Source organism: Protopterus annectens, chromosome 14.part0 (genome assembly GCF_019279795.1).
Source record: "Protopterus annectens isolate FY-2018-M chromosome 14.part0, PAN1.0, whole genome shotgun sequence".
NCBI classification, from domain to species: Eukaryota; Metazoa; Chordata; order Ceratodontiformes; family Protopteridae; genus Protopterus; species Protopterus annectens.
This window is the reverse complement of record NC_056748.1, coordinates 408,311,079-408,338,097: the sequence shown is the minus strand read 5'-3', so window position 1 is coordinate 408,338,097 and position 27,019 is coordinate 408,311,079. Positions and strand designations below refer to the sequence as shown.

General features: G+C 40.9%; 1 protein-coding gene and 1 non-coding gene across 2 annotated transcripts in view; both read left to right on the top strand.

The window, feature by feature from the left end:
* The window catches only part of DOCK1 (dedicator of cytokinesis 1), a gene marked incomplete in the record, with an annotated part of 4,741,214 nt that overhangs the window by 525,610 nt on the left and 4,188,585 nt on the right, over window positions 1–27,019 (top strand).
* TRNAT-CGU lies at window positions 4,636–4,708 on the top strand. Its single transcript has one exon. It is a non-coding gene; the product is annotated as a tRNA-Thr (tRNA).

The following is a 27,019-nucleotide window of genomic DNA, read 5'->3' as shown; positions in this document are numbered from 1 at the left end:
CTATGAACCAATAACTTCAGAATTCATGTCTCATGACAGGTTTTGCTTTCCATCTGAGCAAAACTGTGGTAAACAAGCTGAGCAGGACCAGGGCAGATCCCCACGAACCAAAAATGAATCACTGGCTCTTCCGAGATTTGGTCCATCTCTGGGGAATTCCTCAGGCAAACCTTTTGCCCCCTCTCTAAACAGTCAACTGGCAAAATTCTGTTTAGGACTTCCTTGCAAGAAAGCCTAGAAGACAGATGCCATTTCCTTTCCATGGCCATGAATTTTCCCATATGCTTTTTCTGCCTTTCGACTGAAGTCTAGGGTACTTCTGAATATTCAAAAGACACTCCAAAGTTCATTGTGATGACTCCCATTTTAGTTTATTTATTTATTTATCTAGTTAAGACTGTAAAGTCTGACTTGGAACAAAGCCAGTTTTCAGTGGAGGCCTGGGGAGAAATGCTGCAAATGCATGTCTTTATAATGTGGGAGGAAAACAAAGCACCCAGAGGAAACCCACACAACTGCAGGGAGGGCATGCAGACTCCACACAGAAGGCACCACTGCCGAGAATCAAACTGGAGAACCTTTTTCTGTGCAGGGACAACACAACTGCTGCACCACTGCACCATTCAGTCTGATCCAGGCTACAGTAGATGTCCTTAAATTTCACTATTGCAGTGTTCATTGCAATAGGGATCCCCTGCCTAGAGTTGCCCAACATCCGGCCAGTATACCGAAGTCTTTAGGTTGCATTAAGGTATGCCATACATAACATGTATGCTCCTTGCTTAGCATAGGGCATAAAGGTGATGTCTGTGCATACCATCTCAGAACTTCTTTGCCGCAATTCCAAACGCCATCTCTTGGTAGTCTGTCTGAACGCCCATTCCATTGCCTGTTCACCAAATTCCTCACTCCTGTGATTGCTTTTTGCAGGATTCAGGGGAATGCAAGTATTTCCTTACTTGGATGGCCGCCTGTTTCAGTAATCCTCTCCAGAGATTCTGTTGCAAAATCTTCATTTTGCCATTTTTCTTCTGCAAAGCGTGGTGTTCACATTAAACTTTCAAAAGTCTTTTCTGACTCCTCAAGACCATGTTTTTATGGGGTGCAGGATATACAGACTGTGCCTTTGCTGGCATCCCTGCCTCGTCCCAAGGCCATAACACTCATTTCCCTTTTTCAAATACCTCTTACTCTGACCTCTAACAGCCAGGAAATTTCTTAAGAGTTCTGGGGTTCATGGCATCCACCATCCTTATGCATGCTCTGGCCAAACTCACTATTAGGAAGTTTCAGTGGTTTCTGAGATCAGTTTGGTTTCAACATGCGCATTGCCTAGAATTTGTAGTTCATCCTCTAGATTGTCTCAAGAAGGAACTTCATTGGTAGATCCAGCAGTTGTCTCTGAATGCAGGGCTCCCTTTTCATCCCTGTCTTCCCTCTCAGGAGCTGTTCTCAGAAGCTTCAGATGTGGGATGGGGAGCAGTTTTTGGCTCCCTAGGGTGTGGTTGCCTCTTCAACACAAAGAACGTATCAGTGTCGGAGAGATGAGAGCTCTTTTGCTGGTGCTTCAAGACCTTTTTTCCTCTTTCTCCCCTGGGACCTGTCAAGGTATTTACAGACAATACCACAGTGATATGATAATTAAATGGGGGGACAGCATCTTATCTTCTTTGCTGGTTGATACTCTTAGTGCGAGATCTTGCTACCCCATATCAAGTGACTCTTCAGGCAGTTTACATTCCTTCAGGTCAAAGTATTGTGGCAGACACTCTGAGCATGTCCTTAGCTCAGTTCCATGTATAGATGCTTCACGGGGATGTGTTTCTGCACATTATCCACCAGTGGGATACTCAAATAGATCTTTTTGCCTCCCTTCTGAACAAACTACTTTTTCTTTTTTGTGCCAGAGTCACAGGTCCTCTGGTTTGGAAGGTGAAGTCCCTATCTTTTTCTTGGAAGGGGATTTTTTTTTATGCTTTCCCTCCCTTTCCCCCATTCCAAAAGTCCTGTTCTCAATTCAACAGGATGTTCCCAAAATCTGATGGTGACTCCCTTTTTTGGCTGAGGCAGCATTGGTTCCCTCTTCTGCATTTAGCCAAGGGCAATCATCACAAGTTACCTCACAGGATGGATCTATTCACATAGGACAAGGGCTCTCTCATCCATCCCCACCTGTTAACTTGTCATTTGACACTGTGCGTGATGGGATTTTGATTCCACAGACACCCTTTTTTCTGAGGACATGCTTAGGGTCCTGCAGGAGGCCAGGAAACCCAATACTAGGAAATCCTACTTATCCAACTGGAATATGTATTCTGTTTAGTCTGTCTTGTAACCTGGATTCACTTTGTGTATGTTCCTTTGGTTGTCTCTTGTCTTTGTGAATTGCTTAATTCTGGTTTGGCTTATACTTCTGTTAAGGCCCACTTATGAGCGATCTCTTCTTGTCTGCCTTTATGTTCTCCTTTAGCTTCTTTATTTCAAGCTAAACAATTCCTTAAAGATCTCCTTCATAGTAAGCCTCCCAGGAAGCCTGTTCCTCCTCCATGGGATCTTAATTTTGTTTTGGAAAAAATTGACTTGGGCTGGTTTTGAGCCTGCAGCTTCAGCTTCCTTGCAGCATTTCTCTTGGAAGAGTATACTTTTGTTAGCCCTTCTGCCAGATGGGTGTCAGCTTTCTCCTTTTTTGATGTTTCATAATGACAGGGTATCCTTGTGTACTAATCCATTATGTTATACCAAGGTGGTGAATGAGTTGTCCCTTAATCTATTCATTTGCCCAAGTGTTTTCCTTCTCCTCAATCTGCCTGCAAGAAGGTGCTGTTCATGTTGGGTGTGCATAAGCAACTTAGATTTTATTTGGATAAGACTAAGACTTATTAGGGAATCTGATCAGCTCTTTGTTTCCTTTCATCCTAGGTCATTAAGATTAACTGTATCCAAGAAAACTATTTCTTCTTGGTTCTCAGCAGCTATTTTTTTGTTATTCCTTTCATGGTAAGAGCTTTCCTTATTCTGTTAAGGCTCATTCTACTAGAGTTGTGGCTTCTTCTGCCACAATTTTCATGTGTTTGGATTCTAACTCTATTGCTGAGGCAGCTACCTGGACTTCTGTGCATACATTTACCAAGCACTACAAGTTGGATGGAATCTCCAGAGCTGGAGCTGGTTTTGGTAGAGGCATCCTTCATGGCTTCCTAGAGGACTCTGCTGGTCCTTCCTCCACCCAAGTTTCTTCCTGAGCTTTGGCACTCTCCCAATTGTAATAAATATTGAAACGGTGAAATGAAAGTGCATAGTACAGTTGTGTAAAATCTTATCGTAATGGTAGATATCCTTTTCTTTACTGTTGCAGTAATCACTCCCTCCCTGGTCCATTTCTCTTTCTGGATTTACTCATTGCCTCTCTTTTCCTTGGACTGGCATTTCTGCTGGGGATCTCGGTTCCGAGGATGGTATGTCCGGATGTCACATTTATGCACTATGCAAAGTGAAAAGCGTGTGTGACATAATGGCGTACCTTAATGCAGACTGAAGGCTTTGGTATACTGGCCAGATGGGCTGCCCTTGGCAAGGGGATCCCTATTATAATGAATACTGTAACAGTGAATAGAAAAACATCTACTGTTATGGTAAGATTTTGCACAACTGTACTTCCTGTCTTTTTTAACAATTGGCCACGAGCAAATAATGCAAGCTTCCTCACAGACTGGATTTAATCACACAAGAGGAGAGGAGTTTGATGCGTCCCAATCCTAAATAACTGCAACTGACTGCCTGGATGATATGGTCTTAATACTTTTTAGGAGCCTGTTTTCTGAGGATGTGTAACAGGTGTTGATTGAGGCAAGAAAGCCTGCCACTAGAAAATCATATGTTATCAAATGGAATAGGTTTTCTAGCTGGTGCCAGAAAAACAAGCCACACCATTCAGGGCTAGCTTTTCACTGCTTTTACAGTTTGTGTAAGTTACTATCCTGTGGCCTGTCGTACTCTTTTGTTAAAGTTCATTTTTCAGCCAATTCAGCATGACTGCCCATGGAACTCCCTCTTTTGGTGCAGTGTCATGTGAAAATGTTTTTGAAAGGAGGTCTATATTAGAAGCCTCCCAGAAAATCAGTGGTTTCCCTTAAGGATCTTCACTTTGTGTTGACAAAGCTCATGCTTGTTCCATTTAAACCAGCTTATTTGGCTGACTTGTTTCATAACATGGAAAACAGTTTTGCTAATTGATGTCCTTCAAGGATGCATCTGCAGTCCTTACAAATGAGTTGTCCTGTCGTCAGGCAGCCCTTCGGTCGGCCGGATTCCAAAGTCTGGGTCTGGCCTCGGCTGGTGTCGCACTTCACCCGACGTCATAGCTGCAGTTCTTCGGGTATAAAGGCATCAGCCGACGCCATTTTCCTCAGTCTTTCTTGCCGCGTGGCGCCCGAAGCAGAAGCTGTTCGCAAGTGCCGGTCGGTCAGAACCAGAGATTACTACTACAAGTACCGAAGACTTCTAAAAAGCTAAGTACCCCGTTGGGGACTCTTTCTTGCCTCAGCCGATGTCAGAAAAAGTGAAAAACTGTTTAACTTGTGGGAAACAAATACCTCATAAAGATTTCCACTCTTACTGCTTACCTTGTTTAGGGTAGGCCTTGTAGCTCAGGGGTTAGAGCACTGGTCTCGTAAAGCAGGGGTCATGAGTTCAAATCTCATCAAGGCCCAGACCACGATGCAGCAGCTTGTCTAGCCTGTGCTTCTTTCAACCGACGGACGCTTAGACGTCGGTCGGAATTTGCTGAAGAGTTTTTCGGCTCCGATTTTGCTTACATTATGCCGTCGGATACTCCGACTACGCAAATTTCTAAAAAAACGCAAGGAAAAGGACCGACACTCGCGGTTTTGGCCGAAACCGCGGTTAAGCTGACTGCGAGTGTATCGGTTTCGGCTGAAACAGAGTCCACGGTTCCTCCTTCGGCCGAAAGCTTGCCACTTACCGAGGCCTCATCCAGCCTGGCTGAATCTGCTACTGAAATCGCACCTGCTCTTGCAGGTTCACAGGATTTATCTGATACTATCCCTTTGGATATTTCTACCCCTGCACGTGGAGCTGCTAGGCCTCCTGCATCCATGTCTATTAAGGCCTTTGCCAGGGCTAAAGCAGCAAAATCTACCAAATCGGTGCCTGCTAAGACCCCCTCTCACAGGCCTAGTTCCAGTTCACAAATGCTTAGTCTAGCAGAGGATCTCATTTCTTTGATCCGGGGATCCCAACCACATCCAGACAGGGCCTCTCACCCACCTCCAGAGAAGAGGACTAGAGTAGAGTCCCCTGAGCCAGTTTCTTCAGATGGATCCTCTGATGAGTCAGATAATTCAAACCCTCCAGAGGGCCCCTTTTCTCCTTATGAGGACTCTGATGCAGAAGACTCCATTCCTTCTGCCTCTCCGCCTGAGGAATTTTCTTTTGGGGAAACCTTGCATGCTATGAGGGAACAATTTCAATGGCAGGGCCAGGATTTTTCAGACTCTAGGAAAAGGCTTAGAACCTTTTTGCATTTGCCACAGCATAGGCCTTTAGCCATTCCTCCAGTACTTACTGTTGTGGATGATGCTTTTAATGATGCTTGTACTGCTCCTGATTCTCTTCCTCCGGCCCCTGCTAAGCCCGATAGGTACTACAGGGTTCGGACACACATTATCATTTGTATAAGGCACCTTTTGCAGATCGAAACTATCTCCCAGGGACCCAAGGCTGTAGCAGCTTCTTCTACCAAAACCCTCCCTCTGAAAGGGAATCTAGGGCCTTAGAGAGATGGGGTAAAAAGTTTACACTTCTGCTACTCTTTCAGCTAGGGCCTTGAACTGTCAATTCCACATGATTCAGTATCAGGAATTTATGTTAGACCAATTAACTAAAAAACTGTCCTCGGATGAACCATTAGACAAAAAATCTGTACAGGAAATGGTACATAACATTCAGCAGGTCAGTAATCATTCCTTAAAATGCGGCTATGATGCACTGGAGGCTTCCTTTAGATCAGCCATGACTGGCACAGTGGTCAGAAGACATGCATGGTTGAAAGAGCAGTCCTTACCAGACCATGTTAAATCAAAGCTCCTAGTTGCTCCCATGGATAAGCTCAATTTGTTTGGCTCCCCTGTGCAGCAGGTGCTGAAGAAGGTGGAAGAGAAAGCAAAATCTGTCCAGACAGTCAAGGATTTCTTGCAGGTCCAGCCTCCAAGGTTTAGCAGGAACTGGCCTTCCAAGAATTGGTCCTTTCCAGACACCTCCAGAGCTCCGAAAGGCAGGAATAGGCGCTCAAGAGGCAGGAGTCAATCCAGAGGTGCCTACAGGGGACATCAGTGGCAGGCTAACAACCAGCGAGGTACAGCCACAGATCCAGCCACCACCACTTCCACAGGACAATCACAGTGACTTGGCTCTGGCACCGCCTACCAGGGAACAACTAGAAGCACCCTTAGGCGGGAAGCTAGCCTTATTTTCAGTAAACTGGCATTACATCACAGGAGACAAATGGATTTTACAGACAATAGACCAAGGTTACAGGTTTCACTTCCATACTCTACCAAGGAAGAGAGGAATGCCAAACCTACCTCCAAATCAGAAGACAGAAGCTCTAAAACAAATAACTCACTTACTAAGGATGAGAGCTATAGAAAGGGTACCATCTATGGAACAAGGACAAGGATTTTACTCCAGACTCTTCCTGGTACCAAGAAAAGAAAACCAATGGAGACCTATTCTTGACCTGTCCGCTTTAAACACATACCTCATTGTTCCAAAATTCAAAATGCTGACCCTACAGCAGCTTCTTCCCATGCTGGGCAAGGAGTCTTGGCAGGTAACTCTAGATCTCAAGGAGGCATACCTGCACGTCCCCATACGACCAAATTGCAGAAGATACATCAGATTTCTTGCAGGATCAGAGCATTATCAGTTCTCAGCATTGCCCTTTGGCTTATCTACTGCGCCCAGAGTATTCACGAAATGCCTGGCATCAGTAATTGCTCATTGCAGGCTTCAGGGAATTCAAATTTATCCTTACCTGGATGACTGCCTGTTACAAGCGGACAACAAAAACAAATTAACAAAAGATTTGGAAAGGGTCATTCATCTACTACAAGCCCTGGGATACACAGTCAATATAAAAAAGTCAAGGCTGATACCATCCCAAAGGATAACCTTCTTGGGTGCAGATTTGGACACATCAAAACAAATGGCATTCCTGACAGTAGAAAAACAGGAGCAACTCCCTCTCTACTTCATGGCATTAACAAAGCAGAACCAGCTAACAGCAAGAAAAGTCCTGCAAGCTCTCGGTTACATGGCATCCTGCATAATATTGATTCCACATGCCAGACTACATATGAGGAAGTTACAGTGGTACCTAAGGAATTTATGGTCTCAGCACAAGCACAGCCTAGAAACCCAGATTCCAATAATTCCATGCCTGAAACAAGAATTACAATGGTGGGCTCAGGCCTGTCAATCAAACAAGGGACTGCCCTTCCACAGCACTCAACCAAGCCATACCATCACAACAGACGCCTCAGACCTCGGTTGGGGGGCGCACATGCTGGACAAGTGCATACAAGGCTTATTGGACTCAAGACCAGCTGCACCTACACATAAGTCAAAAGGAAATGCTGGCAGTAAAACTGGCAATTCAGGCATTCAGACCATTTCTTCGACAGGGTCAACTGCTGATAAGGACGGACAACACCACAGTTATGTGGTACATCAACAAACAGGGAGGCATGCATTCATACCCTCTATGCCGGATGGCAATGGACCTCTGGAATGTGGCACTGAGCTTCAACATTCAGCTTCAAGCAATTTTTGTGCCAGGAAAAGAAAATATACTAGCAGACATCCTAAGCAGAACTACCACGGATGCCCACGAATGGATGCTGCATCCGGACATCTTCAAAACCATTACAGGGAAATGGGGACTACCAGAAATAGACTTATTTGCATCCCCACACAATCACCAACTGAAAAAATTCTGCACAAGGACGTACCACCCACTTGCTTGGAAAATGGACTCCCTATCTTTCAGTTGGAAAAACCTGACCGCATATGCATTCCCACCTCTTCCTTTGATGCACAAGGTGCTATTGAAGATCAAAGAAGACCGTCCAAGGAGCATCCTAATAGCTCCCGTCTGGCCAAGGCAACATTGGTACCCATTACTGAGGAGCATGTCTCGGGAACAAATATGGCCTCTGCCCCTAGTTCCCTTGCTGTTAACACAGAACAACTTCAAAACCCTGCATCCAAACCTGAAAACACTGCAGCTGGCTGCCTGGAACATTGCATAAGACCAAATAACCCAGATTTATTTCAAAGGGTTAAAGACATTATCTTGGAGGCTCACAGACCCTCAACAAGAAAAAATTATTCAGCAAAATGGAAAAGATATCTCATTTGGAGTACTGCAAAAGGAGAAAATGTGTCACTGGTAGACATAGCTAACATCCTGGAATACTTGGCAGAGCTCTTCCACAACGGCCTGTCCTATTCTTCCATTAAGATTCATGCATCAGCTATTTCAGCAGAATACAACTTGGATCCTCCAGTCTTCTCACATCCTCTGCTCAGGCAGTTTCTGAGAGGGATTAAAAATGTAAAGCCACCTAGGAAGCCACCATTGCCAGCATGGGACTTGAACTTTGTGCTAGAAAAGTTGACACTCCCTCCTTTCGAGCCAGCAGCAACAGCACAATTACAGTACTTATCATGGAAAACTGCTTTCCTGCTTGCAATCACTTCAGAAAGAAGGGTATCTGAGCTACAGGCATTAATGGCAGTACAGCCCTTCCTGATCTTCCATCAAGATAGTGTCCATGAGAACTAATCCTTCTTTTATGCCAAAGGTGGTCTCCAGGGTATCTTTAAATCAAGCTATCCACCTACCAACATTCTTCCCCAACCCACAGAACAGGGGAGAAAGACTGTTGCATACCTTGGATGTACATAGACAATTACGCTACTACCTGGACAGGACCAAGAGCAATAGAAAGACTGACCAGCTACTGGTAGCATATGCAACAGGAATCGAAGGAAAAGCAATTTCAAAACAGACAATCTCTAAGTGGATAGGAAATTGCATTAGATTTTGTTACTCCTACCATGGGAAGAAAACTCCAGAAAACATCAGGCCTCACTCTACAAGGGCTACAGCCACTACCACAGCTTTCTTACGAGGAGTGGCTACCAAGGACATTTTAGAGGCTGCTACTTGGAGCTCCGTGCATACATTTGCCAAGCATTATAATTTACCTTTATACTCCAGATCCCGAGCAGGTTTTGCCACTGCTGTTTTGCAAGGGATCTTAACTACACCATAATCTTATTTCTCCTCCTCCCCAGTTTGGCTATGGTATTCTACCCATTTGTAAGGACTGCAGATGCATCCTTGAAGGACATAGTACAGTTTTGTACCTACCATAAATGTAGACGTCCGATAGGCATGCATCTGCAGTCAGGATTACCCACCCTCCTTCCCCTCTGTGGTACTCCTAGGGTATTTGCCCATCTTGTAGCTAGCTGGGGGAATCTATTATGGTGTATTTGTTTGTATATATGTACATACATGCTTATTTTTTGTTTGCTCTCTACTATTTGGAACCATTTGCATTTATCCAAATTTAGCCTTCCTAGAGGGCACCTGGCATCTGGGGCAAGAAACACTGAGGAAAATGGCGTCGGCTGATGCCTTTATACCCGAAGAACTGCAGCTATGACGTCGGGTGAAGTGCGACACCAGCCGAGGCCAGACCCAGACTTTGGAATCCGGCCGACCGAAGGGCTGCCTGACGACAGGACAACCCATTTGTAAGGACTGCAGATGCATGCCTATCAGACATCTACATTTATGGTAGGTACAAAACTGTACTTTCTGACCTTTGCAAGAAGAGTGTTTGAGTTGCAAGCTTTTATGGTAGGTCAACCCTATCTCATCTTCCACAAAGATGGATTTTCTCGGAGAACTAATCCTCATTTTATGTGTGAAGAGGTTATCTGTGTTTTGGCTTAAGCCAGTCTAACCATCTCCATGTTTTCCTTCCAGAACCCAAAGTGAGGGAGAAAGGATAATTCATATCTTTGATGTCCACAGACAGCTGAAGGTACTGTCTCGAGAGAACAAAATCTTTCAGAGCTTCTTAGTACTTGTTAATTTCTTGGGGAGTTAAGAAGGGAGCAATTCGTATCAAAGCAGGCTATTTCAAAAAGTCCTCTCAGGCTACTATTTTTTGTAATTCCCACAACAAAAAAAATGTTCCAGGCAGGGTCATGGCTTACTGTACCAGGGCCTTGACTTCATTTATGGCTTTTTGGAAAGGGTTGTTCTTAAGTCTTGTAGAAGTAGTGATTTGTTCCCCTTAGTATACTTTTACAAACCGCTTTAAAGTAGATTCCTTCTCCATGTCTAGGAAAGGCCTATGTACAGGGGCTCATGGACTCTACACTTCCACCTTCCAATTATTTTAAACAATGATATGTGCATATAGCTAAGGCTACTGAAACATTAATCATAATGATGAACATAGTACAGCTGTGCAAGTAAACTTGCCATAACAGTAAAAGTTTAATCACTGCAGAAGTAACTTTCATCTCCCTGTACCTGCTTTGTGTGTATGTTAGTTTTTTTTTTTTGTTTTTATGTTCTGGAGTGGGCATTATTTTTTTTTCTTTTCCTGGCAATGTCCTGCTAGGGTTTAGTCTTCCTTCGCTTGGTTTGCATTAAAGTTGTAAATGGCTTTATGCCCAAACATGACTTTTTAGTCATTTCAGCTTAGGCTCGCTGGCCATTTGAGCATATGGAAGGTGCTGTGAAGCTTTTGAATCTGTTTGGCTGTTATATCCTATGCAGGATGTAGCTCGTGTAGATAAGGCTATATTGCAGCAGTGATCGTTCAGATATCAATTGTGACCGGTATGTAGGTGTTTACTAGGCAAATGACCACAAGGGGCTTTTTAAGCCTAGCCATGCATCCCAAATCTCTGACAAGTTCTGATACCATTTATAAGTGTAAGCATGGGCCTGGGAGATGAACCGTTCACAAGGCTCTCTGTTTGCATTAGAGACATAGGTGCCAAACCAGGGATGAATTTCCTGTTTCTCATCCATTTGCGCTTGAGTTGGGTTAGGGAGGAACTCTGCTACACATGGATGGGGAGCATGTTCCATAGATGGGGTAGTCTCTGGGATACATACCTATCTCTCCCGCAGGTCCTATTTATATCACAGACAAGGTTTAAGTCTTTGGAACAGGTAATTCTGGTACTGTTTTTTTGTGGATATGCAGGAGGTCTGTCAGATTGGGGTCTGACAATGCACTGTATGTCAGGCATAGATCTCTCCTCAAAAGCCTGTAGGAGACAGAATACAGGGATATAGGGCCTTGCATAGGACATATTACTTATGCTCTGTATTCTTTTAGAAAGGAACCTCTGTGGATGTTCCATTTGTTGGATATGCCTGGTTAGATACATACCAAAGGGTCATTGTACTCAATGATAGGTCTGATGAATGCTGAATACAGTGGAACAGTGACTTCCTTGGACTTGGATGCCATACCTTTGTTTATAAGTTGCACAACATATAATGATTTCCTCACCACTGTAGACACGTGATGATCAAAGGCTAGATTATTATCTATGTGTGTCCCCAAGTGCCTGACTACTGGGTCCAACTGTAAGGGGTGTGTTGTCAATATTGATAGCTACCAGAGATGGATGACTTCCCAAAGGATACTATTATGCATTTCTTGGCATTTCGTTTTAGTCCATGGTTCTGACATTTGTTTGTCTGTTTCAGACCCTCCTGGAGAAAATTTGTGTCAGTGTGAGATTCAATGACTGCTCCTAATTTGCAATCATCTGCAAATTTAGTCAGCCAGAGACCACTGACATTGGCCTTGACTTTGTAGAAGTAAATGCCAGAAAGGACCAGTCCAAGGACTGATTCCTGAGGGGTTCTACTTGTGACTGCCCTCTTTGTAGAGGTGGGCTCCCCAGTTTTAAATTCCTGGGTCCTGTCTGTGAGCCAGTTGGCTGTCCACTGGGTGACATACGGATGTGTACTTCACGTCTTGAGTTTGTCAACAATGCCCGAGTGGGGTATTATGTCATATGCCTTGGCCAGGTCAAGGTAGGCAGTGTGAACAATTTTGCCCTCATCAATTGATTTGGTGACCTTCTCAAAGAAGTCCACCAGGTTGAATAGGCATGATCTGCCCTTGAAACCAAACTGGGTTGGGTCCAGTGTTTCAAGGTTTACTATATTACTGTTGATCATCTCCATGTTAATTCTTTCCATGCCTTTACAAGTAAGGTTAGTGAGACCGATGGGCCTGTAGTTTCCAGGATCTGTAGATGGCCCACCTTTGTGCAGAGTGATGACTGTTGCCTTTCTTCATTCATGAGGCACGATGCCTGTTTGGAGGCTACAGTTAAATAGTAATTCCAGAGGCCCTGATAGGTCATGTTCATGCTATTTAGAAGACATCCTGGGATATTGTCTGCACAACTCTACTGTCTACAGTGTAAACCAGAAAAATCAAAGACTTGAATGATGTACAAGTTCAGTCAAATTTTAGCACTCAGGTTAATCTTTGGAATTATCATTTTTGTTTGTTTTAGTCCTTGAACCATTTTACAGCAGTAACTCTACTGTCCAGAATGTCTTTAAAGTAGCCTTTTGAAGACTTTCTTCCCCATTGCATGTCAAAGAATTGTTCACAACCTACACACTTTATCTTTGTAGAATTGTGGCCTCAGTCATCTCTGTTCAGTAATTTCTGACATTTTTACCTTTCCCAGTATCTCAAACCAATGACTCATTTAGTCCAAATCAGATGGTAGCATTTGCAAAGTGGATGGCGCAGTGGTGCAGCAGTAGTATTGTCGCCTCACAGCAAGAGGTTCTCTGGTTCAATTCTCTGCTGGGGTGTTTTCTGTGTGGAGTCTGCATGTCCTCCCTGGGTTAATGTGGGTTTCCTCCAGGTGCTCTGGTTTCCTCCCACATTACAAAGACATGCATCTGGAGCATTTCTCCCCGGCCCTCCACTGAAAATTGGCCTTGTTCCAAGTCAGACTTTCCCAGTTAACAAATGTAAAATAAATAAGTGTTTATCGTAGATTCAGCCAAAGTAAACCGTTGTATTCCTGATGGAGAAAAAAATCACTGCATACACAAATTTGAGTTATAAACTTTTATAGGTTCATAGGTAGGTACTAGGCTAATCAGCCTAAGGGCCTACATAAGCCTAGCCAACCAGGTTCCCTGGCTTACACCACCCAAGAAAGTTATTTTCCTGTGCCATTGTCGAGCAGAGACACAGAAGTGATCCCTAGGGTGTATTTCCTATTTCCCATCCACTCATCAAGATTTTTCTTGGAGTGCTACGGAAGAACTTTGCTTGACATAGATGGGTAGCCTGTTCCAGAGTATGGGAAGTCTCTGGGGCAAGAATCTATCCCTCCAGCATGTCTTGTTTATTGTGGTGACAAGGTTTAGGTCCCTAGAGCATGTAGCTCGGAGCGATTGGGATTTCTTTAGGTGTAGCATGTCCAACAGCTCTGGGTTTGACGTAGCTTTATATGTTAGGCAGAGATCACCTCGAAGTAGGCAATATGCTACGTAGTAAAGCTGGAGTTTTTTTGAGACAGTGTAGGGCATTTGTTTGAGGCCAGTAATCCTCTTTGTGAGGTACTTCTGTGGCCTTTCCAGCTGCTGCAGATGTCTTGTGAGGTGCATTCCAAAAGGGGCATTGTACTCCATAATGGGTCTAATGAGTGTCGAGTAGAGGGGAACAATGCCCTCTTTTTTTCCTGGATGAGAACCCTTTTATGATGTGTGCCACGTAGAAGGACTTCTGACTACAATGGCGATGTGACTATCAAAGGAGAAACTACTGTCCTCCTGGGACCCAAGGTCTGTTATCACACATTTAGTGTTGAGTAGATTGCTGTCTGTGTGGTAGTTCATGGGTACAGAGTTTTTACCAAAGGGAATGACACTGCACTTTTTGGCATTGAGCTTGAGGCCATGGCTCTGACACCAGGCATCTGTCTCAGTGAGGCCCTTCTGTAAGATGTCCACATCATTTGGGGACTTGACTATGGCTCCTAGTTTGCAGTAATCTTCTGTTAGCCTGTACTTCAGTGAAATAGATACCAAACAGGAGAGGTCCCAGGACGGAACCCTGTGGTACTCCACTTGTCACTGCTTTGAGGTCAGATTTGGAGTCTGCAACTTTTACGGTGTGGGTTCTGTCAGTGAGCCAGTTGGCAAACCATCTTGTGATAAAGGGATTTATACCTAGTTTAGTGAGTTTAGCTATAATTCCAGAATGGGGGATGGTGTCGAAAGCCTTGGTAAGGTCAAGATAGGCCGTTGGAACCACCTTACCCTCATCTACGGCTTTGTTGATTGCCTCAAAGAAGTCGATCAGGTTCAGGAGGCATGATCTGTCTTTCACAAACCTGAACTGGGTTGGATCCAGAGTTTGGAGGTTACCGATGTCTTTGTTTGAGTTCCATGATGAGACATTCCATGGCCTTGCAGACCAGGCTCGTCAGGCTAATAGGTCGATAGTTCCCGGGATCAGTGGCAGCTCCCCCTTTGTGGAATGGGATAACTATTGCTGTGCACCATTCAGTGGGCACAAAGCCTGATGCGTGGCTATTATTGACCATGGGGCTTAAGTGGGGAGCCAGTTCATTCTGAAGTTCGTGTAAAACACAGCCTGGGATGTTGTCCAGTCCCATGGATGCTGTGTTTTTGGCTTTGGGGAGTGCAGATTGTACTTGCGTAGTTGTGATTACAGGGACTCTGCATTCTTCCTGTATAGATATGGTCCCTTTAGGGGGTGATGGGGGGGGGGGGTAAAGTTAGCAATTAATGTATTTGCCAGAATGTTGGCGATATCAGTTGGTTCTGTAATTTTCGTGCCGTTGTGCTGCAGCTCAGAGCAGATCTGGGTGTTGCCATCGAGATTCTTGGCATAGCTATAGAATGCTTTGTGGTTGTGCTTAGAATTAGTGGTGATTTTGTTTTCGTAGCTAGCTTTGGAGGAATCTTATAAGGGATCTCAGCTTCTTACTTAGGCTGACCAGGGAGCTCCTCCACTCATGGGATTTTACTTTCTTTTGCAACAGTTTCTTCCTTCTTCTGTTCAGTTTGTTTATGGCAGGGGACCACAAGATTAGCTTCCTTTTTTTGGAGGATAGCATCTTGGTTCTGTTTGGGATAGCATGATCCATGCACTCGTGTAAGTGCTTATAGAGTGCATTTGTGTAGCATTCAGCAATTGTAACTGTATTGTCCATCTGCATGGGTGTCATGAAGTTCACCACTTCTGTCTTAAGAAGCATGAAGTTGGCTTTGGAGAAGTTTTTTATTGTGGTTTCCTTAATGTGGGATGGGGGCGAGATGTGGATATCAAGGGTGATGAGCTTATGATCTGATTGGACCAACGAGGATTTGACTTAAGGTGTGGAACACCGGTCACTCATGTTTGTAATGACTAGGTCTAGGATATTGTTGCCCCTGGTGGGGTTGTGGATAAGCTGATCCAGGGCATTGGAGTTTATGAATTCCAGAAAGCGTTGAGCTAAGGAGTTGGTACACGAGTAGTTTTCCCAGTTAATGGTGGGGTAGTTGAAGTCACCCATTATTAGGGTGTTTGGTTGAACCCTAATATTTTCCAGTACATCAAGAAAAGAGGAGTGGGAATCCTGGGGCATGGTGGGGGATCTGTAGCAAGCTACAATTTGGATTGCAGTTTTGCCCAGAGTTAGTTGCACTTGGATAACCTCGGATGTATTATACTGAGCAACTAGCCTGGAGGTGTGGATATCCTTAATGAATATGGACACACCTCCACCTTTGATATTTCGGTCCAGGTTACATGGCCGAAAAGTGTGGTATGAGTTATAGCTTGGTAGTGCAGGGGTGCTCTCTGGAGCCCTGAACCAGGTCTCAGTCACTGCACAGATATTGATATTCTCTGTTTTAAGGAGTGCCTTTACTGAGTGAATTTTGAGATTTAGACTTCTACCATTGAGTAGCATTACCCTCAGTTTTTGTTTGCCTGTTCCTGTTAGGGTGGTGAATTTGTCATGTGAACCTTGTCTAAAAAAGGCACTATAAGGGGCAGCAAGAGCCTTAGCCAGTATCCAGAATCACAGGGGCGGCAGGTGCAGGCCATCTGTGGCAAAGCATCGTGGTCTGTCGACCATGTCATCCCAAACAGAGAGATACTGGATCCCCTCAGAATGACACCAGAAGCTTAGCCAGTTGTTGAAGTCGATCATTTTTTCCTTGTACTGCAATACCATTCTGGGCGATGGCAAGATGCTGCTCAGGGCTAGGGTCATATCTGCATGGGCTTCAAGATCAGAGAGCTCTTACATGTCTCTCTTCATGTAGTCCAGGGAGGTACGTCTCAAGTCATTCACACCAACATGGACAATGACAGTCATATTTGTACTTGAGTGACCTGAGTGTGGGTTATCACAGCTGTCATTCCTTAATAATGGATGAAAAAGAACTATGTTACGTAGCAGTATCCAAGGAATCCTAACCTACCAGTATTGACCTTTTTTTTCCACTGCTATCCTTTTTTCATGCTGCCATAGTTGTGACAAATCATTCTACTTCTTTATACCAGGTGACAATTAGAATTAAATGCACTCTGTCAACCTTATGCAGTATATGCCACAGACAACAACAATCTGTAGCCCTTCTCAGTGCCCATCAACGTGCTCAGGAAACTAGTCATTGCACTGTCTTAGTTGCCATAAGTACCTCATCAAATTCCAAAATACAATTGAGCAACCTTCCATCTTTTCTTGGAGATATTTTGCTTCTTATTCTTATGATTCTCTTGCACGTTTGTCTGTATTTGTTACAGCTGCATTGTTTACTAGTTAATGGAGTAGGTTGCTTCAGTCCTCTGAAGCTATCACCACCTTAAGGTGACTGAAAGTAGTCAAAGGTTTCTAGCAATGCTGAATTATATGGCTGTTTTGTAGATTTTCCCTAAAATTGAGCTGATGAGTAAAAAAAAAGTACTAAAAAGGTAGCAAAAACTTTTAAAAGGCCAAAAATGAACAGTGCAAGAATTGTAATACACATCTCCGCCTTCAGCAGTTTTTAATAAGTTTATAGTAATGAAAATAGCATGCTGCAGACAACTGGCTCAAGTTTCTGTGTTCATAAAATCTTTTCAAGACTTAATAGGACAATCCATATAAGAAGAGAAAAACTATAATGAAGGCATAAACTAGATAAGCTGTGCCTCTGTGGTATGTTTTACAAGAGTTCTCACTACTTGATGGTATTCCTGTAGGACAGTCATATATTTAGAAAGCTGTGATCAATGTACACTGATCAAGTTATGTCATTATTTCTCTACATGGCTAAAAACTGCAGTTATTCATAATTGATTAGCTTGTCTTTCTTTCCTAAATGGTAAGCTTTGCAAGTATCAGTTCCAGTAGGAGACTATAAAGCTTTATTGCTAACTTAAACTCATTTATGCATTTCCACTACACTTGTTTTATTAAAAAGATTAGTTTTCAAGATAAAAATGCAGTTTTCCTTGCCAGCACAATTGCACCATTTTGGGTATAGAAAGTTGCTACTTTTCTCAAGTACTTTCATAGTGATGCCGAATGTGAAGGGTACAGACTTTTATAAAACAGAAATTTCTTATTCTCATCTGAGATTGACAATGTTAGCAGCTTTGAGAACCTGAATTTAACAACATTGATGCTGCAGAAGCTTTTGACACTCTGGTAAGGTGTTATGCAGGTTTTGAGAGCTTCAGCAAGTCATGGAGAAGTTTTGTGTTTAGATGTCTTCCCATTTCCCTGCTTTCCACTGACAAAAAATTGCAATAAAGGCATCGCAAACTGGAGCAATCCAAATAGAGGCTGTATTCTTCACAGGCAGACTAGTTTTTTGCATCCTTGCAAGCCTCTAGCTTCTGCTGCTGTAAAATATAATAAAAAAAAAACAAAATGTGAGTCAGCCAATATAGCCACTAAATAAAACACTATGTAAACACACTGAAATCTGGTTTATTCAAGTATGTTGACTGAAAATGTTATTCATGGTAGCAGTCACTTTCTGAAGTTAGACAAAGTCAGAAAAGTTTTGCTTCGCAGGGAATAGCTAATCGTCAGTACTAACATAGCATTACTTTTCCAGCAGGTGCCTAGATTCCATTCTATTTTGTCTGCCAGGAAGACTATATTTGCCAGTAGATCTTGTGTTGTGTTAGTAGAAATGCATAATGAAGTAAAATTCATCCTGTATGTCTTGCGTCAGAGAGAGAGAGAAAGACCAACCATACTTCACACAGCAGCTAGAATTTCACTTTTTTTAGCATTTCTGGGTGTTTTGCTTTGTTACACTTGTAATGAAAGAAAATTGTACGTGCATAGCACCCCACCCATAGTGCCTCCTCCTCCAGATATTTTAGCCATCTCTTTCATCTTTAGCAGCATTACCAAGACTGCCTTTTTCCTCTAACCCTGTATTGTGCAGTTTTATCTTTTCCCATGTTGAAGCCCTCATAAGCTGCCAGTGTGATAAGAAATTTAATTCTCGAGCCTCACCCTGCAATAAACCAGTGTGAGAGGAGGTCCGTTATTGTACTTGTTTCTCTCCTAATATGTTCTACAAACAACATGCTTGAATTGTTTATGGGAAGAGGCCAAGAAAACATTTGGACTGCAGGCTAGAGATTGCCTTAAGTACCAATTACTGATGGAGTGTAGACATAAAGAAAGGAATAGGGAGATCCTTAGTGAAAGACCATCACTGGTAGAGTTTTTAGTAGAATGTAGAATAGAAGCTGCTGTTATAAACAAAAAGGATAATTAGTAGGACATATGAATTATTGCCAGATTACTGTAAGAAAAAATATCAGAGGAAATTTGAAAGGATTGGGAAGAGACCGGATAACCAATTCACAAATATTAAAAATTCCCTGCAAATGTCTTGGTCAGAAATGCTGTGTGACAAATAGATGTAACTAAGGAAATTATTTCTTGGAGCTGTGATACAGAATCGGAATTGCTTACACATTAAGGCCTTTTTGAGTTTGTCTGATGACTACCAAAAAAGCAGTTACTAGAAAATGGAAATCAAAGTGCATATAGTAACAGAGATAAAATAACTGGAAGTAGGATCTTTAGAAAAGTGTAGGAGCAAATTACATAGAAAATGGGAATTATGGGAAATATAACCAAGAACAAATAATGATAGCAAATCCACTAATGACTCCACTAGATGAGCTGGATACCCAAGGAAACAGCACAGCAACAGAAAGATAAATCCAACGTATTTATTCAAAATCTCCAGACAAAAACAGTTGTGCTAAATAAATCCACAAGGATAGAGACACGCTAGGTCCACAAGGTTAAGCGCTTTCATCTGCAAGGCAGATTTCATCAGAACCCAGAAGATAATGATCATAGTTCTTAAAAGTCCATTTAGGCGCCAAAAAACAAATGAGTTAATTGAATTCACATGAATTCACTCAAATAATACATCCTTGTAGGGCTTGTGCCTCAAACCATATATAATGAACATAAAACTGTTACTTATTGTAAAAACATTATTTTGAAACCTATACTGGAAATAACAACTTAAAAAATATTGCTAAAAAATATATATGACAGGAATTGTCAAATATATCTTACCCATATAACATGAAAATGTATATATACAAATATAATTGTAATCAATATAAAAAGGGTATATTCAAGGATATCCTAAAGAATGAAAAACAAATATGAAAACAAATAATACTTGGAATATGTCAACTATTAATAAAGGCAAGGAATATAACAAAACATATAATTTCCACTCAACTGGACTAATCTATGTTAAATTAATGAATTAAATATAAAAATGAAAATATGAAATTATTGTTGAAAATATTGTGGGTGAGGATGGGAATATAAGTAATAACCCTAAATGACAATCAAAAATAAGAACTATATTAGTTGTCAAGAAGAAGGAAAGGCTTTATACTTATGTGGTCATTGAGACCAGGTTTAGTTGTTGCGTCACTAATCATTTGCCACTTACTTTCTAAAAGGGATAAATGTCCTTTCCAATTTCCCCATACTGATGTTGTGTCGATGTGATCAATAATGCTGAACAAAAAAGTGTGCTCGCTGCCCCTGTCTATGATATGTCTACTAAGTGCATTGTTGGGGTCCTTCTTCCTTATCCTATATGTATGTTCATAGATGCAGTCTTAAATCTCCTTTCTGTTTTTCCTATGTAAAATGCATCACATCTCTCACAAGTGGCAACATATACTAATCTGGATGTATTGCAGTTACCCCCTTTGCAGTGCAGGCTGGTATGCATAATGTTGTTTAATTTCACAACTTTGGTGTTGTTAATTAATCTGCACTGCTTGCAGGATCCACATTTCGTGGTGGGTCTATACATTTTGTCCTTCATATGTGTTACCTGAGACTTTTCCAACAACCTTTTAATATTACTAGAAGTTTTGTAAACAATTCTAGGGGCATTCCCCACAATACTAGTTGATTCCTCTGATATTTTGAATAGATTCCAATGTTTTAAAAGAATCTCTTTAATGGTGTTAACATATGGACTATAGGTGAGAACACATATACATCCTTCGTGTATTCTGTTCTTTTCCTGAGGAATAAACGGTTTGCCTAGTAAGGGTGGATATTTATTCCCCCATTCCTTCATAATAAATGTTCGTATAGGTTTTGTTAAAGTTTTCGGGTACCCCCTATTGTGGAACATTTCTGAAATCATATTTAGTTCACTCTCCATAACTTCCCTAGTCGAACTCATCCGTGCAGCTCTAATGCACTGGCCTCTGTAAATATTTTTAAATATATGTGGGGGATGACAACTGTTGTAATACAAATAGTCATTTGAGAATGTCTTTTTCCTAAAGATTTTGGATTGAAATCCACTCTCGGTGGTTGATATATATGTATCTAAATAAGATATACCCCGATGTTCTACTTTATAGGTAAACTTTAAAAATTCGGTTGTGTTGTTAAGATATTCGATGAATTCAGGTATTGAACTGGCTGGTCCTGTCCATAAGACAAAAAGGTCGTCCAGATATCTACTATAAAAAGAGACATACTTGTAATATATGCTAGGAAAAACAAAAAGAGATTCCCATTCCAGCATTATTACATTTGCAAAAATCGGGGCACACGAGGCCCCCATGGCAACTCCTCTACTTTGTCTGTATAATTCTCCTTGAAATTTCAAGTAGTTGTATTCAAGGACTAATCTCATCATATCGACCAACAGATTGATTTTCTCGAAACTCAGCCCTGAATATCTCTTCAAACCATCAAAAAAGAGGTCAAGACCTTTCTCCTTGGGGATACAGGAGAAAAGGTCAACGACGTCTATGGTTATAAAGATTTGACCTGGACGCCATATCAAGGCAGTAAGCCTACTCAAAAAACACCAGGAGTCTTTGATTAAATGTTCAGCATTCTGATATACTTGTTTAGTCCAGCCATCAATAGTTACTCCAATGTTGTAGGTTTTGGATTTCGAACCAGATATGATGGGTCTAAAGGGAGGTCTATTTACATTCTTGTGTATCTTCGGAATCCCTATAATAGTAGCCATCTTGGGAAATTCATTTCTCATGAACTCATAAGTGTCGTTGGTAATCCTATTGTCCAATAGGAAAGATTCAATAGCTAGGTCAATATGTTGGTATCCTATATTGACCTGGTTAAGTGACACTTGTTCATAATTTCCAGATTCATGTAGGATACTCAAAATTTCCTGATGATAGTCAACAGTGTTGAACAACACAATCCCTCCACCTTTGTCTGGTTTCATTATCCTAAGATCTTTATTACCTATAACATTGTTCAAGCACTCTCTTTCAGCTAAAGAAAGATTGTCCAAGGTATTGTCAGATGATAGATTTTCCTGCTTCCTAATATAATTGGAATACCAGTAGATGTCACTAGCTACCATCCTTTCATATTGGGCAACTATAGAGTTATATCCTGGAACATACATGCTCTTTCTTTTGAGTCTAGATTGATGACCTTCATCAAAATGTGTCATAGTGTATTCATTATTGTTGTCCTTGAACTGGAAGGCCAAATTCATTCTCCTCGATAAAAGTTTGATCTCCTTGATGGTATCAAAGGTATTGAATTTGGTTACAGGGATGTACTTCATACCCTTGCTGAATAGGGAACAAAAATCTTGTGTAATCACATAATCGGTGTAATTATACACCTGCAGGCCATTGTAAGAGTGAGTGACCACTGTTGAACCATGAGATATAGTGGGACAGGGAGAATGGGAATTGGAATGGATGTCTCGTACATCAATGGGGTGGGGTGGAGATTCCCTTTCAGCCCTTCCTTCAATCCCCATTAAATTAGCAGAAGTTAGTATCTTGTCCTGTATTTTTTGGGGGCTGGATGGAATCGTCCCCCCTGAAAATTCTGTTCATTCTCAAATCTCCATGTGTCATTTCTTTCCTTTCTAACTGTCTCCTGTCCTTGATTAAATCTACTCCTATAGTTCTTATTTTGAGGCCACACATATGCCCTCTGTAGTTTGTAGGCTGTTATATCTCTTTCTATTTTGCCTTTCTTCCTATTGACAATGGTTTTAGCTCTATATTCCACCGTGCTGAATTGTTTGTGATATAAATCACACCAGGATTTGAATTGATCATCCTGTAAAATTTCTTCGTTAAGTTTATCTATTTCAGCAGTTAAATGAGTCAGTTTATCTTCATTACAAGCTATTAGCTTCTCAATATATAGTGTGCCAAACTGATCGAACAGTTTGTTGAATTCATGCACCACATTATCCGTGTATTCCAACCCTAGTGGCAGTTTAAAAAATCTTAGCCCCTTGGGAATAACACCTAACTCTATACACTGTATCAAGTAAGAATTATCAATTTTAATACATTTAGCTTGTAAGAGTCTCTTCCCTAAAGCATATATCTTTTGCTTAACACTACCATCTTCAACCCCATTAGAAATTGTATTGTAATCAACACACTTATCGTTTTCTGTAAATACAATATCTCTATTAATAAAATTATTAACATTATAGTGCTTAAAACTTCTATCATTTCCATCATTAATACTTTTCTTTTTGATAACATTATGAACATTGTGAACATTTTGAAAATCACTAGGGGTCGACCCATTTTTTCTGTGATTCTTATAAGTAACAGTACCTTTATGTGAATCAGGTCGCTGGGCTACAGAGGAATAAGTTTTTAAACCTTCCTTCCTTTTAGGTTTTGCCCCCAGTCTTTGCGACTCATCATCCATGTGAAACAAACTAAAGTCAAAAGTGCATTCAGCGTCAAGGGAGATATTTAAATGATTATCCTCCTCACAAGTGTCTCTGAGATTCAGTCTGATAGACCGATTCCTTGGTTCACCTTCCCCATCTACGAACGAACCTCTGGAACGGTGTGGTTGTGCATTAGGGATGTCCAAAGAAATGTTTAACTGGTCGTCTGAATGTGCACTCTCATATCGTCTCTCTTGCTCCTTAGTCGCGGTGCTTACGTCATTGCTGGTGCCCATAGGAAGAATTTTACCTCCGGTAGCAGCTTTTTGAATTTTGTCATGATCCCAGTTGGTAAGAAAAGAGAACTTACTGACAATATCTAATAGTTTGCTAACATCAGACTGTAAGGACGTCACCTCCGCCCTTAAGGATAGCAGCTCTTCTTGGCATGTTGGAACCGGCGATCCCTCGGGTGTATCAGCCATCGGAAGTAAGACCAAGAACAAATAATGATAGCAAATCCACTAATGACTCCACTAGATGAGCTGGATACCCAAGGAAACAGCACAGCAACAGAAGGATAAATCCAACGTATTTATTCAAAATCTCCAGACAAAAACAGTTGTGCTAAATAAATCCACAAGGATAGAGACACGCTAGGTCCACAAGGTTAAGCGCTTTCATCTGCAAGGCAGATTTCATCAGAACCCAGAAGATAATGATCATAGTTCTTAAAAGTCCATTTAGGCGCCAAAAAACAAATGAGTTAATTGAATTCACATGAATTCACTCAAATAATACATCCTTGTAGGGCTTGTGCCTCAAACCATATATAATGAACATAAAACTGTTACTTATTGTAAAAACATTATTTTGAAACCTATACTGGAAATAACAACTTAAAAAATATTGCTAAAAAATATATAATTAATATATATGTTATAAATATAATAATATTAATATATATATGTTTATAATATAGATTTTTGCAAATGTAATAATGCTGGAATGGGAATCTCTTTTTGTTTTTCCTAGCATATATTACAAGTATGTCTCTTTTTATAGTAGATATCTGGACGACCTTTTTGTCTTATGGACAGGACCAGCCAGTTCAATACCTGAATTCATCGAATATCTTAACAACACAACCGAATTTTTAAAGTTTACCTATAAAGTGGAACATCGGGGTATATCTTATTTAGATACATATATATCAACCACCGAGAGTGGATTTCAATCCAAAATCTTTAGGAAAAAGACATTCTCAAATGACTATTTGTATTACAACAGTTGTCATCCCCCACATATATTTAAAAATATTTACAGAGGCCAGTGCATTAGAGCTGCACGGATGAGTTCGACTAGGGAAGTTATGGAGAGTGAACTAAATATGATTTCAGAAATGTTCCACAATAGGGGGTACCCGAAAACTTTAACAAAACCTATACGAACATTTATTATGAAGGAATGGGGGAATAAATATCCACCCTTACTAGGCAAACCGTTTATTCCTCAGGAAAAGAACAGAATACACGAAGGATGTATATGTGTTCTCACCTATAGTCCATATGTTAACACCATTAAAGAGATTCTTTTAAAACATTGGAATCTATTCAAAATATCAGAGGAATCAACTAGTATTGTGGGGAATGCCCCTAGAATTGTTTACAAAACTTCTAGTAATATTAAAAGGTTGTTGGAAAAGTCTCAGGTAACACATATGAAGGACAAAATGTATAGACCCACCACGAAATGTGGATCCTGCAAGCAGTGCAGATTAATTAACAACACCAAAGTTGTGAAATTAAACAACATTATGCATACCAGCCTGCACTGCAAAGGGGGTAACTGCAATACATCCAGATTAGTATATGTTGCCACTTGTGAGAGATGTGATGCATTTTACATAGGAAAAACAGAAAGGAGATTTAAGACTCGCATCTATGAACATACATATAGGATAAGGAAGAAGGACCCCAACAATGCACTTAGTAGACATATCATAGACAGGGGCAGCGAGCACACTTTTTTGTTCAGCATTATTGATCACATCGACACATCATCAGTATGGGGAAATTGGAAAGGACATTTATCCCTTTTAGAAAGTAAGTGGCAAATGATTAGTGACGCAACAACTAAACCTGGTCTCAATGACCACATAAGTATAAAGCCTTTCCTTCTTCTTGACAACTAATATAGTTCTTATTTTTGATTGTCATTTAGGGTTATTACTTATATTCCCATCCTCACCCACAATATTTTCAACAATAATTTCATATTTTCATTTTTATATTTAATTCATTAATTTAACATAGATTAGTCCAGTTGAGTGGAAATTATATGTTTTTGTTATATTCCTTGCCTTTATTAATAGTTGACATATTCCAAGTATTATTTGTTTTCATATTTGTTTTTCATTCTTTAGGATATCCTTGAATATACCCTTTTTATATTGATTACAATTATATTTGTATATATACATTTTCATGTTATATGGGTAAGATATATTTGACAATTCCTGTCATATATATTTTTTAGCAATATTTTTTAAGTTGTTATTTCCAGTATAGGTTTCAAAATAATGTTTTTACAATAAGTAACAGTTTTATGTTCATTATATATGGTTTGAGGCACAAGCCCTACAAGGATGTATTATTTGAGTGAATTCATGTGAATTCAATTAACTCATTTGTTTTTTGGCGCCTAAATGGACTTTTAAGAACTATGATCATTATCTTCTGGGTTCTGATGAAATCTGCCTTGCAGATGAAAGCGCTTAACCTTGTGGACCTAGCGTGTCTCTATCCTTGTGGATTTATTTAGCACAACTGTTTTTGTCTGGAGATTTTGAATAAATACGTTGGATTTATCCTTCTGTTGCTGTGCTGTTTCCTTGGGTATCCAGCTCATCTAGTGGAGTCATTAGTGAATTATGGGAAATATACATGTAGAATAATGTTTTGGAGGAGGAATGAGGTTTATGCAAAGCAGTCAGGAATTGAATGAAATATGTAATGTTCAAATGGCATTGACTTTATAGTAGTTTGTGTGATGTAATGTTTGCAACTAAAAATCTGTCTGTACGTTTTTTTTCATTTATGCAAATGTATAATTACCTGCGTCATAAGTGATAATTAAAGATGTTTCTTGTTTAACAAAAAAAACAATGCTTGAATTGTTTGAGCCCTGCATTGCTGTACACCTGAATCCATAATGGACCCCAACTTACTTACCCTGGTGAAAGTGTCTCACACTCTGGCTACTACATATTTCTTTTCTCCTCCTTTCTGTCTCTACCAGTGCCTCCATTTCTCAATAAAGCTGGCCATCAGCAGCATGATTTCATATATCCCCCCCCACCATGTTACGTAGAATAGTTAATTTACATGCCGGTGTGCAGTATATCCAAAAAAATGGAACCGCTTCTCTGCATTCAGAGCACTGATACTAACATTAAAAATTGCGAAGAACTGTGGACCTGTATTACATGCTTTTTCAGAATAGTAGTGACCTTGCAAGTGTGAGACTATTCCTAGGCAAGCTGTTTTAGTCTGTGCATGGTTCAGTGTTACCCTATGCAGATAGACACTTTGTTGTTTCTGTTTTGTATAGGTGATGCACTGCTTTTAACCCCTGAACTCTAGCATGTTTGAAAAATGCACTTAATGTGAGTTAAAG